Source organism: Lycium ferocissimum, chromosome 2, assembly GCF_029784015.1.
Source record: "Lycium ferocissimum isolate CSIRO_LF1 chromosome 2, AGI_CSIRO_Lferr_CH_V1, whole genome shotgun sequence".
Taxonomy (NCBI): domain Eukaryota; kingdom Viridiplantae; phylum Streptophyta; class Magnoliopsida; order Solanales; family Solanaceae; genus Lycium; species Lycium ferocissimum.
This window is the reverse complement of record NC_081343.1, coordinates 2,539,719-2,555,408: the sequence shown is the minus strand read 5'-3', so window position 1 is coordinate 2,555,408 and position 15,690 is coordinate 2,539,719. Positions and strand designations below refer to the sequence as shown.

General features: G+C 34.7%; 1 long non-coding RNA gene across 1 annotated transcript; it reads left to right on the top strand.

Moving 5' to 3' along the window:
- The first annotated feature begins 12,129 nt into the window (after window positions 1-12,129).
- LOC132047929 (uncharacterized) lies at window positions 12,130-14,738 on the top strand. The gene is made up of 3 exons (XR_009412845.1): window positions 12,130-12,895; window positions 13,044-13,127; window positions 13,550-14,738. It is a non-coding gene; the product is annotated as an uncharacterized LOC132047929 (long non-coding RNA).
- Window positions 14,739-15,690: the final 952 nt, after the last annotated feature.

Sequence of the window (15,690 nt, the reverse complement as noted above, 5' to 3'; positions counted from 1 at the left end):
AAAAAAATCAATGACCTTTACAGCTTTTTGACTGGGGCAATGGGGATTAAACTGCACAAAGACAAACTGCAATAACAATAGCTAGCTAGCTTTCAAGGAACGCAAAGGACTGCTGTCCTAGGGCTAAAATGGAAATAAACAAACTTTAGGTCTTGCCCATTTGTTTTTGTTAAATACAAAGGGTAACAGCACAATCCTTTGTTTTGATATTTACTTATTTACCGTCCCATTGTATCTTTTGAGGTGGCCAAGTCATCTTGCCACATAAGCACATATTTTAGACATGTGGATGCTTATATGGCAAAGATGCGAGCATTTGTGAGGAGATTCTAGAGCCATGGAGAGTTTTCTTGGAGAGACTATAAATTCTTATAAAATATCTGGGAAGACTTTCTTAAGAAGAATATTCTAGGCATGTAGAGAATTCTAGAGAGGGGACCTACTTGTAAATATAGAGGGACTTGTGTAACAATTATTATTTATAGATTAGCCCCTAGTTGAGTAGTATAAATAGAGGGGCATACATTTGTAAAAACCATCAAGCAAAAATCAATCAAGTTTTCTATAATAAAAAGCTTCCTTCTAGCAAATTTCTCTTGTCCTTCTCAATTAGTATTCCCTTAGCGATCTTGAGTGTAGTGATCTAGGCTGACTTGGCATAGCAAGATCGTGAGCAAGTTGTGCAAGAACGTGAGCGAGTTGTCAAGTGCCGCACCTGCGCTTAGTTGAAGACTAAGGACGTGACAACGTGGTATCAGAGCAAAGGTTATGACTAAGGGAATGACAAACGTCGGAGAAATCAATGCTGCTAAAACCCAAGCCAACGTCATCCAGGATGTTACCGGCAAGAAGGGCCATAACAAAAAGAGGATTGCTGGCAACAAGAGCCAGGAGGTGTCACCAGAGGTTGTGTCAAATGAAGGGCTTACATCCTAAGAACCATCTACCACTGAGGCGAGCGAGGATGGCCTGGAGGTCCTGTCCGAGGACGCCTCGCTCGGTAAAGAGTTGGTTATGAAGGTTAACGTGGGGATGGACGCCATCGACATATTTAGCCAACGTTTGGGCAAGGTAGAGGGCACTCTTAGCGTTCTTGAGAGGCATACTCTTGAAGAAATTGAAAGCATCCGAAATGACTTGGAGAGGCGTATGCAGGCTGAGATTGAGGTAAAGCAAACCATCAATGCCTTAGAGTGCAGACTCATGGAGGCGTTGAGTACTATCGATGCCATGAAGGCAAAAATAGTGGCACTTGAAGAGTAGGTCAACGTTGGTGTGACCGAGGCAGTCAACAATGTTGTCGTGACGAGGGAGGCTAAGATCGAGGCTCCCTGTAACACCCCGTACTTGTCAACGTGTGTACGACTAAGATGAAGTCGATGAACTTGCTTGAATATAGAGGAATAAAGTTATAATAGTCGCTTAATGTCCAAGTGTAAACGTTAAGTCTAGATAATGTGAACAAGTTTTCATGACGAGTGGGACGTCGGGCAAAGGTAAGGTGGCCTACTAGCTTCACCTATGTGCGTCACTTATATGCTTCACCTATATGCTTCACCTACTTTCTTGGACGTCTTAAGTGCTTGAGCGAGTAGCTTACCCGTCCTACTTACTAGAGCTACTTCCTTACACGTCACACTTCTTATACATCTAAGTGCTTACACGTCCTACTTGCTTCAGCTACTTTTTTACACGTCCTACCTGCTTGAGCTACTTATTTTACGTCGTACTTATTTCACGTCCTACTTATTGAATGAGTTCGACACATATGTTTAGAGATAGTCAGCAAACTTCTAGACTAAGAAATTAACAAGCAGGTGTATCACCTACTTGAACATTTGTGGATCAGATTGTAAGGGGCAAAAAGGGAAAACGAAAAAAAGAGGTGTGGTCAACAAATATATAAGGCCAAAGATCTGATTCATTTTCTCATTTTCCACATAGAAACATTTCACAATTCTCTTCTCTCTCTCTATGATCTGAACCAAACAGCCTCAATGTTCTCTCTCTCTCTTCTCCATGTTGAACTTGAAGCTTTTATGGCATCCATTAATGCTCCTCCTTCCTCCTCCATAAGCTCAAGGTAATCTATTCTCTCTCCTAATCTACAAGTATCCATAGACAGATCCTTCATCCTCCCTAGCTTTCAAGTATTTCCCCCTTCTTTTTAAGCTTAAGATAAGTGATAATATTTAAGGGTTTGGCTGAATCCTTCATGAGAAATTATGTAGGGCTAAGTGGAATTGGAGGGCAGCAAGTAAAGGAAAATCAAGGATTTGGACAATAGGGTAAGTTCCTCCTTCTTCTTTATATGTATAGGTTAAGCTTTAGATGTGTTTTAGTTGTTACAAGTTCATGGGTTGATGGTTGAATGATATGGATCTTTGTTGGGCTTGTTATGTAGTTTTGGGGTTGCTCATGTTGCTCTTTTAAGTGTTAGACATATATTTGTTGATTGTTGTTGGTTCTTGTTGTTGTTTTTGAATTTGAGGAATGTAATAGAAACAGGAGAGATGTTATCCGATTTATCGTCGAACAAGCTTGTCGTTTCTTGATTACTTAGCATGTTGTTTAGGGGGCTGTTTGGTATGTTGAGATGCTGAACATATAGAAATTTGGTGTTGGTATGTTAGGTGTTATATGGTGTGTGAAGGCACAGTTCTTGTTATTCTAAGGTGCTGGAAATATTAGCATGTTGGAGATGAGTTAGTTGAGGATTTAAATGTGCTTAGTTGCTACTAGTTGGTAAGTTATTGATGTAATGCGTTACTAGTTGTGTTGTATAGCATGTTGGGACTGTCCTTGTTGTATGAAGGTGTTGAAGTATTGTTGGACTAGTATTCACATGTTAGTAAGAGTGTTTCAAGGATTAGAAAGGAGATAGGCTTGGACAAACACAGTAAAAAATATTTGTAGAATGAGCTTGACGCGTATAAGCTAATTGGCGTGTTCCTCTTGTATCACTAGTCTTGTCTTCCTTTTTGTAGTTTAAGTGCAAAAGGAGCTGGTTCTATTGCTATCATTGATGGATCGAAAGTAAAGGTACGTAAGGCTATTCCTTGGCTCGCCACTACGACACGATGTGTGTTAATTGTTGTTTATATGACTATGAAGTCTAGAGCTTATAGTGTATTGATTCCATGTTATAAGTTTTATGAGTTTCTTAAGAAATATTATATTTCCATAATCAGTTGGCACTCAAGCGTATTGCTCCTAAAAGTCGAATTCCGAGTTATCATAATGGATGTAGAGTTTCCCCTTAGGTGGGATGATATTGATAGCTTGCAGATCTCGTTGGTGTCCTCTCATAGTTATTATGAAGTCCAGAGTTACAAAATAAAGCGTGTCGTTTCCACTTTATATGTCTCGTAAGCTGAATTAGAATATGTCATATGTTTCGATATTGATACTCCACTCCAATGGCCTACTGCCAAAGTTGAATTTCTAAGACATCGTCCAAAAAGAGGCATAGAACACGTTTAGGATCAGGGGTGTTGAGAGTTCTTAGAATGTCATTAAAAGGAGTTGTAAAACGTAGCGTAAGATGGGTGGCTATTGGTAGTTCTAGTGGTCATTGTTAAAGTGCAGAGAGTTAAATAAGACCAGTCATGTAGAAGTTCCAAGGATCATAAACGGATAACGAAGTGCTGCTTAAGGTGAATTGTATGGTTAACTTTTATGAGATGTTGATTGATGATAGATTATGAGGTAAAAGCATGTTGTTAGTTATGAGTGTATTAGTAGGGAAGTAGAGAGTTAGTTAACAGGAATGCCACCCTATGGCTAGTGTTCATGTGATGGTTAAAGGGTTATAGAGTGTAGCATACGATGGATCATGATTGATGATACGTAGGTTACCATTGTTAAGTCGTATAGAGTCCCTTAAGATCAGTTATGTCAATGTGATTAGGTAGAATAGTGTTGTTGGTTTCTAAAGTATGGTTAAGGGTGTTGTAGGATAGTAGCTAAGATAAAGGACATCGATAGTTCTATGTGACCAGAGTTGGATATAGAGGGATCATTTAGGGTGAACTATCTTTGATAGCTTCTAAAGAGCATAAATGGGGAATAGAAAGTTATGCAGGACGAGTTGTATGGCTAGTTTGTGGTGGTAGTTGATGGAAGGTACATTTGAAGGTAGCATGAATCAAATGACTAGCTTCGACTTATCATTGATGAGTCATAAGGTGTATTGAAGTTAAGTTATACATATAAGGTTCAGGAAGTATCATTAAAGAGTTCTAGAGTTTCTGGAAATACATTAACGCCATGTCATAGACTCCGTAAGCTAATGAAGAGATACGTTATGTTCATGATCCGACTTATCATCCGAGCGTATTATTCCCAAGTTTAAGTCAATAAGTTATCTTTAAAGGATTAGAGTCTCTCCCTCAAATGGACTGATATTGACAAGTTGTAAGTAGGCTAAAGGGGTTATTAGTCACTGACTAAGATGGACATAAGGTCAGAAGTTTCTAGATAATCGTTAAGGGTTATAGAGCGTAACGCAAGACGAATTATGCCATATGCATTCATCATCATTGACATTTGCCTTCGGGGCTATATAAAGATACAGTTGCCTTCGGGGCTATGCATTCATCATCATTGACATTTGCCTTCAGGGCTATATAAAGATACAGTTGCCTTCGGGGCTATGCATTCATCATCATTGACATTTGCCTTCGGGGCTATATAAAGATAAAGTTGCCTTCGAGGCTATGCATTCATCATCATTTACATTTGCCTTCGGGGCTATACAAAGATACAGTTGCCTTCGGGGCTATGCATTCATCATGATATACATTTGCCTTCGGGGCTATACAAAGATACAGTTGCCTTCGGGGCTATGCATTCATTATGATATACATTTGCCTTTGGGGCTATACAAAGATACAGTTGCCTTCGGGGCTATGCATTCATCATCATTGACATTTGCCTTCGGGGCTATATAAAGATACAGTTGCCTTCGGGGCTATGCATTCATCATCATTGACATTTGCCTTTGGGGCTATATAAAGATATAGGTGCCTTCGGGGCTATGCATTCATCATAATTGACGATTTTGCCTTCAGGGCTATGTAAAGATGTAGTTGCCTTCGGGGCTATACAGATATGCGCATTGCCTTCGGGGCTATTTACATTTGCCTTCGGGGCTATGCACGACCATCGGGTCACTCACGTTGCCTTTGGGGCTATCGACTTATACACCAGACCCCACATGATGCCGGACATTTTATTTTTAGTATTGCATACATGACATGAGACAAAGACAGTTAGATATGTTCCATAGAGAGTTATAGAATCTTCAGTCAAGGTTTGGTTTGATTACCCTTCGGCTCTTTCCTTTCTCAGCTTCGGTTTATTGTATATGCTTCATGTCTGCCTTATGTACCAGGTATAATCTTTCTGTACTGACGTCCCTTGGCTGGGGGGGCTGCATTTGTTTATGTTTCATATTGCAGGTTCAGGTATACCGAGTGGCAGGCGTACATTCTAGATGGTACAGACGTTCAGAGAGAAGGTGTAAGCTCCATTCTTCCTGTAATTGAGTCAGGTCTAGTACTATCATTGATGCTAGAGATTTTGGGTAGCCTGGGGCCCCTGTCCTGGCACTTGTATCATATGTTCGATCGTAGGTATTCGTAGAGGCTTCATAGACGGTGTATGGGTTTATTGTATCTATCACATATGTACGGAAATCATTATGTCTCTCTTTTGTATCTCAAGTTATGACATATAGTCTGTACAAGTTCACAGTAGTTGCATGTAGTGCATGGTCTGTTCCTTTCAGATTTGGGACGTGACAGAGTGGAAGTGAGTTACAGTTTGGTTCACTCGGCCCTAGTACGGTGCTGGGTGCCAATCACGCCTCACCTAGGTTGGGACGTGACACTCCCAAGCCACCAGTGTTCAAAGGGGTTCGTGATGCACAATAGGTGGAGAACTTTCTTTGGCACTTGGACTCCACAACACAAAAAAAATAGAAAAAAAATAGTCACGTCAGATATCCAACTCAATAAGCCCGGTTAAACTGTTCCACGTCGTTTCGTCTTGTTACAATTTTTTTTTTTTTAAAGAAAATTATATCCTTGAATTTTAACATATATAACATGTTGGAAGAGAAGAGAGAAACACATATATATAACATAGTATTACTTACTATTATTTTATCAGATAATTCAGTAATATTTATCAAGGAATTATGTATAATTATTTAATTAGTAAACTGGTTGTATAAATATTTTGTATATTATAGATGTACAAAATTTAAACCCATATGTAAAATACTTGCAAAATGAAAAAGCGTTACCAATTTAGTCTCAAAGCAAGAAAGTTTAGATTTTCTTCCAAGTAGAAAATTCTAAACTAATGGATAAATATTCTTTCCTTTCTATGAGATTTCGAAAAGTGGATAAATAAGATTTGTATCCAAATGCGTAGCTACATTTTTTTTCGAAGATATAACATTAAAACAGTTTTAGAGTAATAATGGCGTGGATCCGATATGGCTATTTTGTTTTTGTGTTGTGGAGTCCCAGTTAGACTTCCATCCAGGGCAAATTTATTAAGTATCCTAACGGAGAGGGCAAATTTAATCCCAAACTTTGACGGATGACAAATTTAAACTATAAACCATACTTGGAAGGTAAATTTGACCCTTTTCCCTTTTCACTTCAATGAATTTTTTTTTCTTTTTAACTTTTAGGGAAGCTAAGTTTCATAGGATTGTAGAGTAGACTACTCTTACGCCACTAATATTTTTTTTGGTCTCAATTTATGTGATATTTTTCTATTTTTTGTAAACTCATTTTTTTATTTTGACTGTATATTTAGACATAAAATCCTTTAATTTTTTTAGATAAAATCTACCTATTTGGAAACTATGTAAGAAGCATTATAAATTACAATAATTAACAATTTAATATATTTAAAAGACATATGAAAAAATTGCGATTAAAGAACAATTTGCTTGACTCTCAAAATCCAAACATCATCATATAAATTGGTACGAACGGAGTACTATTCTTTTTATTTCAATATATTTGTCTTACTTTTTTATTTATTTGTTTAAGAAATTTCATTTCCTATAATAGTTAAACAATATTAATTCCAACATCACACATGATATGTTTAAGATACAACTATAAAATTCAAATTCAAAGGAGATTTTGATACATTATGCACATTTTTAATTTAAAACTACGATATTCAAAAGTCACTTGTATTTTGGTAAATTTTGTAATAAAAAAAAAGTAAGATACATAAATTGAAACTGAAGGAATATTATATTTATCATGATATAGTTTGAATTGACATAAAATTTAAGAAAAAAAGTACTCTTTTGAAATTTGTCATCTAAAATATATCGTATAATATTTATGTGGTTATAAAATTTTATCTTTCTTTTTTAACACACTAAAAAAATGCATCACGTAAATCGAAACGAATGAAATATTATGATCACCGGAGGTGACTTTTCTACCGTTGTTGTTAAGTTAGTAGCAATGTTAACCTAGTAAACCCTACAAAGATCAGATAAAGCTAAATGGCTAAAAACGGAAAGAAGCAGAAGAGGTAAATAAAGTAGCTGCGAGATATTCTTCGTTCATCAATGACCCAACAGAGGAAAAAATCAATGACCTTTACAGCTTTTTGACTGGGGCAATGGGCATTAAACTGCACAAAGATAAACTGCAATAACAATAGCTAGCTAGCTTTCAAGAAACGCAATGGACTGCTGTCCTAGGGCTAAAATGGAAATAAACAAACTTTAGGTCTTCCTAATTTGTTTTTGTTAAATACAAAGGGTAACAGCACAATCCTTTGTTTTGATATTTACTTATTTACCGTCCCATTGTATCTTTTGAGGCCTTGGATATGTAAATTTTAGGCTTAAGTCATAAGCAGCCCCCTAAATTTGTCCTGAGATTTTTTATGATCATTTAAATTGACGCCTGTTTCAATTTGACACATGCACTATTAAAAAATGTACCTATTGGTAGGGGCGTCAATAGTTTTCCAAAAACTGACTTAATCGACCGAACCGTATCATACGGAATCGATTTTTAGGTTTCTTTTAATAAAACCGATGGTTTTTATTAAATTTATAACCGTACCGTATAATTAGGTAGGTTTTAAATTTTATAAAAATAAATCGAAAAAATACCGAAACATACCGAATAAGTTTATATGTACAACATATATTTTATATATTAAATTTAAATATACTAAAATATTAAACTTTTCGATTTGGGTTTGGGATGATGAAAATTACTACAAGCCGGCAATATAATTAACACTTAAAGTTCCAACTCTGAAACCTATTATACCACTTCTATTGAAATTAAATTGTTCTAGCATCTCGAGTAGTAACTAGTAAGCTACACGGTATTCCAACCATCTTGGATAGAAAGCTACAAAGTATTAGATATCTTTCTTCTCGTATGATTTTAAATTCTCTTGAGTCTCATCTTGATTGATTTTTCCCCTCCTGCGATCTATAATATATTTTTTATTTTTGCTTAACATTATTTACACTACCGTAAAATAGTGGGATCAGTCTCTATTCTTGTCAATCTTTCATATATTCTCGATTTATAATCTTTTAATCAATAAAAATATCTAGAGAGTTTTTATCCAAACCCTATAAAAGTATGTATGATATTGTGTCTTAACTTTTACTAGTGACTATAACATGATGTTCTTTCTAAAAAAAAATGAAAATTAACCGTACCGTACCGATACCGAAGAGAAACCGACATGATGGGATGGTTTTAAAATGTCTAATTTTGATTCTACAAACTGAAATAACCAAAAAATTGATATGACATAAATTTTATAAAATCACCGACCGAATCATACCATTGACACCCCTACTTATTGGATACTTTTTGCTGATGTGACTTATTGGATACTTTTTGCTGATATGACGAAGTCTGTGTACTTTCGTGAAACAAGCGTGTGAATTCTTTTTATTTTAATAAAAATAATTATTGTTCATCTTTTTCTTCTTCAATTTTCACCCTACCATCATCCATCACCATTTTCACCATTGTTGCTGCCATTATCGTTTCTACAAGCACACACCAATCATACTTTTAAATTCACTCTCATGTCTTTGATGTCTATCCCACTAAAAGAGAGTAAGAAAATTAATTTCGGTGTCAAATATTCCAGTGAAACTCCATTTTTTAGTCCAAGCCATGTTACTATATTAATTTAATCTAAGAATAATAGATCACACCTATTAAGCAAAGTTGACTGGAATAAAAAAAAAGAGTTCACCAAGAGAAGAAATCAGATCTGGGTTCAAGAAAATTTCCGGCAACACTTTATTTTTTCAGGCAACATTCATTTGAATTTATTATTTTTCTCCGGTGAAACTCCATTCTTAATCCTTGTACTAGTGGAAAATGGAATGGGGGAAGAAGATTCTTGTGCCAATTGAGAAACGGGAGGGAAGAAGGTGGAGTGGGGGTTTGGGCGATGGCGGATTTTGGGGAAAGGGGGAAGGAGGGGGAAGGATAAGTTTGGGTGGGGTGGTATTTTAGAAAATAGGTTTATTATTTTCTTTTATTATTGAAATAATTTATTTAATTAGTTAAATAGGTGGTAAATAGTTTTTTTCTTTAATAATTTTTTCGAGCCAAATGCCAGATGTCATTATGTTATTCGTTACTTTGTCATGTCACCCACGAGTGTAATACACACATCTTAAACTTTTGGCTGATTATTAAAAGAGTGTTTAAGTGGTTCAAATTTGGAGTGGTTTAGGTGTCAAATTGGAACAAGCGTCGGGTTAGGTGGCCATGTGAAATCTCAGGACAAGTTTAGGGGGCCGCTTTTGACTTAAGCCTAAATTTATGTTTTGGATCTTGTTGGTATGGTTTGGGTTGAAAGCCGAAGAGCTCGGAGGTGTTTCAACACATTTCGGAGTTAAAAACATTGTTGTTATAAATCTAAACTTGATGAGTCGCAATTGTGAGTGTTACGGTCCCTTTTTAGACTCGGTTAAAAATGTGTCAATAACTTGGCTATTTGTGAAATAAACAAAGTCATAACCTAATTATTTATTTTGGGAATTAGGAAACCATTTAAAAGACAAGGTATAAAAACCTCAATTTTGAAAACAAGAAAAAGGGTAAGGGTTCAGGAGATTTCTCAAGGAAGGTGTTAGACATCTCGGGATATCCTAAAATGCGGTTACCAGCGGATTAAATTATTTTTGTAGCTAAAAGAGTGTAACTTGATTGTAAAATGTGAACTTGAATGTGGTTTTGTTTGAAATGATTTATTTAGCGCTTGATTATTCCATTAATTCAATAGATGAATTAAGTTTATAACTTTGGTTGAAATTGTCAACTTTAAAAAGATTTTGTAAAGTCTATGTCAAATTTGATCTTTGAATTGCACACGTTAATTTAACTTCCAAATTTATAGATTAATGGACTTCACTCAATAACTTATGAAGACATGAGTTTGTCTTTAAGTCATTTAATATCTATTTTGGACTTTAATTTTTAAAAAAATTGTTAGTAACAAAAATACTTGGTCCTCAATTATATTAGAAACCTGCTTAGAAAAAGTAATTGGGCCTTAACAAGTTTCGCAAGCCTCTGTTTTTTGGGGTTTGGACTGCATAAGATCTGAATTTTACCTCAAATTCTTTTGAAGTGCTTGAAACTCATGGATTTTGGACAAATCATTCTTTTAAGAGATAATTACGGCCCAATACCCATAAATAATCTAGTTTACCAAATTGACCCAATTTCTTGTTTATTACGTACGTATCATTTTACTCTGTGCGCCTCTCTACCCTCTTTCTCTCCTTCGTCTCTCTCTATTTTTTCATTCAGATACATGAAGCAAAAGGCATATGAACCAGAGAATAACACACTATTAAATGCAAGTGCCTTGTTAATGGAGAGAAATCTCAAAGAACCAAATACAATCCATTATCACATCCTTTGAAGAATCTAGGTTTGCCCAGTCTGAAAATTTGTTGTGAAATCTCGAAAGGGTGTTGCCTCATTTTGTTGGAAATAGCTCAATGAAGGCGATTCTGAAGTTTGGGTTCGAGTGATTCGATTGAGATCAGTTTGATGATTATTGAGGGTGAAAATTATTGAGTTATTGAGGGTGGAAATTCAAAAATCTAAAGGCCACCATTGTTGGGGGTCTGGAAGCTTTGGATTACGGAAAGCCAGCGCCACAAGTCCACTACCAACCAAAACCATGGCCCACATCGAATTCGAAGTACTTCAAATTAAAATAGCTAATGGGTCAAACTCAAAGTGTTTGATAAATAAACATTTTATATGTAGCAATACAGTCTGCAGGTTCAGAATTTTGATTCAATGTACATCAGTGTGCTTCATAGTGTCCTTTAAATAATGGAGCTAAACTTTATTATTTTATAACTAGTATTCATGTTCTCAAGAAATCTACTTTGGGAAATAGATTGGTTGAGATTGGAACTTGTTTGAACTGATTCGAATAGCTGAAAATTTGAAAAGAAGACAATTTGGTTCACCTTTGATTTTGTATAGTAGCGTGGATACATTATTTATATATAGTTATACAAAACATATACATTATCTATACATTGTAATTTGAGTTGGTTTCATGTGTTTATACATGATTAACAAAGAATATACATTATATATGTAGAGTAGGTGTAATATTTATATATAGCTATACAGAAGAGATACATCATCTATACACTGATGATACAACGGGCTACATCAGTTGAAAACTAGATGTGTGGATCGCATATATGGGTTATTTACCCTTCTTTTAAATTAGGTGGTTGTGTATCTCTTGGATTCAAGCCTAATCACTTTTAAAGAGGTTCGTAAATGATCCAGTTGTTACATAATCCGAATACTTTATTCAAAAATCCCATTTGTTGCCATGAGAATGCAGTTTTAGAAGTTATCGATTTCTTGAGACAAGTGTTGGTAATCTTTCTCTTTGTTTGTAAAATATTCGTTGAAGCTCTTTGCTTCCCATTTTAAGATCTGAATCAACCCTCATTAACTAGTAATGAGAGTTCTAATTCTTATCTTAAAGCTACAAAGTTGCTCAAAGTAAAAGTATTTGTAACTAAATGACTTCTTAGTGACAAAGTTCATTTTTTCTTTGCTTGGGTAACCGTCTGGTTTAAGAAAAAAAGACAAGATAAATAAGTTAATATTTATTATTTACAATCAATAACTGAATAAAAACACCAACAACATACCTAGTTTAATCCTACGAGTGGAAACAATTAGTAACTGAATATACAAAAATAATAGGGCAAAAAACGTATACATACATAGTAAGAGGGTATATTTACAGAACATAATGAGCCTTTTCAGTTTACAAAACATAACATTAGAATAGTTACCAAATCTATACAAACGCCACAAAAAAAAAAAAAAAGGGTAAAAATATAAACACAAATAACTGCTTCTGTGTGATCTTCTTCCCAAAATTTCTCACTTACAATATTCTCACTTCTTCCTAATTTCTCATAATTCTGTACTGAATCAATTCGAAGCCAATAAGCTGGCGAATCAAAGTTGATACACAAGAAATTTCTACAGACTCCGGCTGTCAAACAAGCAGATTTCATATTCAGAAGAGATACACAATTATTCATTGTTGGGTTAAAAAAACGAGCAGAGCAAATTGTTTTATCCCCCGTTTTCTACACATTTTTCTGAGGAATCAAATGTCATTAAAGAATCGAGAATTCAAAATCGATACTATCGAAGCTTCAATTTTATGCCATTGAAATCATTAAATTTCAAACTTTAAAATAGAACGGATAAAAGCTTTCATCATCCAACAATGGCGGATCCCGCATTTCAGTCAACTTTGATTCAGCACGATGAAAGATGAGACTTAACAGGTAAATATATGCGATTTCAAAATTTATACACAATCTTATACGCCATTGAAATCATTCAATTTCAACTTCAAAATCATCCACCGTCGATTAATTCAATTATACGCAATTGAAATAAAGTTCATACAAATTTGACTTCAAAATCATGCAGATTGAAGGTTTCATCGAGTAACAATGGTGGATAGCACGTTTCATTCAATTTTTATACAACACTGTGGAAGATGGGTCTTAACAGGTAGATATATGTGGATTGTGAATACATTATGTGTACAGTTTGTTAAAAAATGCATGATTTAGTTCAAGAAAAAATCTGTATATATATATATATATATATATATATATATATATTGTATAAAATTTGTAAATTTTTTGGTATATGAATAATTTGTATGTATTTTATTCGGAATAATGTGTATAAAACATGTATATGATTTATGTATAACATATGTATATATAGTTGTAGGAAAAAGTCGTATATCTTTGGTTTAGGAAATAGGTTTCTGTAAACACATATATGAATAATGTATAGTATATGTATATAAATTGTACATATAGCGTTTCTATGTAACTTGTATAAAAACTGTATAATATGTATATGTGTTGTATGTTATGTGTATAATTTCTGAACGACTAATACAAATGTGTTGTTGATGGCAGGTAATAACTTCCTCTGAATTCCTAGATATAGTGATTTATGGTGTTAAGAGGTTCATAGTGTCCCCTCGAACTAGGAAATGTAGTTCATGCTTTGGTTGTTATCGAGTACAAACACCAATATGAAGAGGATTAGTACTCTGCCTATTACATCAATAATACATATGCAATATCGGTTGAAGCCCTCATGCAAAAGTACATGAAATTTACCATTGCATGTATTGAAAGAAATTATGTTGTCTCCAATTCTAAAAGACCATTGGAAAGGCCAAAAATAATGGAACTAAACCATTTCATGATGTGAAGTTGAAGAGGCCAAAGATGAGATGCAACATATGATTTATAAAGGGGCACAAAAGGAAGACTTGTTGTAATGTTCCACAGAAAAATTAAAATTTCATGATGCTATATTTTTTGAGTTTTTTTTCTCCAGTGCATAGTTTGTACTCTTGCAGACCAAGAGTAACATGCAGTTTATGCTCATTCGCTAAGAAGCGTTTAACTTGAAGATTTAGCGTGACTTGAGCTTTGCAACTTGAACTTGAGGTGCTTTGCGACTTGAAGATTTAGCTAGACTTTGAGAAGCTTCGTTATTTCAAGATCTAGTTCGAATTTGTGTATCTTAGTGATTTGAAAATTTGGCTCGTAATTTCATGAGCTTCGGGACATGAAGATTTAGCTCGAACTAGAGTAGCTTTGTGACTTGAAAATTTAGCTCAAATTTGAGGAGCTTCCCGCTCTCATAATTTAGCTCAAATTGTAGTGCTCCATTTTATAACGAAGGTGCTCCCACCATTTTATAAAGAAGCTACTCCTACCATTTGGAGAGAAAGAGAAATGTAGATTGTGAGAGAGCAAACGAAGAACCACTTACATGAATCTCTCAAACTTGCAATCGCAATGGTGTTCCTCTGATCAAACCTTCTGCACCAACCTACGGCACCACCGCGGCCTTCTTCTTCCTCCGATGATGCTCTTAAATGGAAACAAAAGTTCCATCAATTTCCTTTGATTCTTCGTCTTCGTACAAGTTGCATGTCACGAATTTCAATTAATTCTGTTTTTTGCTTCGCTCATTCCGATGGTGCTCTTAAGTGGAAATGAAAGGTTCAATCATTCTATAATTCCTTCATTTTTTAGGCAAAAAGAGCGTAAACGACAGATCTCAGACTCAAGGAAGACCTCAAAGTAGCTGAAGGTTAGCATTTTGCATTTTTGTAATATTTTAAACTAAACTAAATTTTTTTACTTCTCTTTTTAATTATATATTGAATATTTTAGTGAGTATCTGTTGTTCTCTGTTATATTTTGATTTCCAAATATTGTAGTTCTCAACTCCGACCTCATAATTTTGTGACATAATTGTGTTTTTCGTTTTAAATTTAAATTGCAATAACAACCTCAGTTTTCTGAGGATTTTTTGCTAAATGTTTGATTTCGATTTTGCAATCCGTTGTCTGTATAAATAGATTCGTTTTAGAACAACTATTATTTTTATTTTTCTTATTTTACTTCTCATTTAAATCTTCATATTGAAATTTTGATGATCTTCGTTATTTTCATGAGGATCTATTATCATTTGATCCATTTCGATTGGCAAGTAACAGTGTGTAGTTCTAACCATCTAGGTTTTAAACTTTTGATTATCTCACTATATTCCGACCTCGTGACTTAGTTGTGTCTTCCTTTTATAATCAAAATTGAATGACAAGGAGAGTTTCTTGAGGATTTTTTGTTATATGTTTGATTTTGATATACGAATGTGTTGTTTGTATAGGTAGATTCACATTGACTGGTATTTGTTTTTGATAATTTTTTCGTTTTGTTCCGGAGTAAGATGGTTTGCAGTGTGACATATTTCCAAAAAGTGTATCATGCAAGTGTCATTTCCTTGATAGCTTGGGATCTACGAGAATTGGAGATGGTTCTAATCAACGGTTCAATGTTCTATCTGCTTTATCTTGGTTGGATAGCACCTTCTCTAGCATGCTCTCCAATTTAGAACTCCCTTGCTCATTCGACTAGCTTTTGGTGGAATATAGGGATTGGAACTCCTATTTCCATAGTTATTGTTATTGCTGTAGTTCCCCTGGTTCGAGCCTGTTACACCTCGTAGTTTTGTACGTTGAGATTCGTTAGGTGTT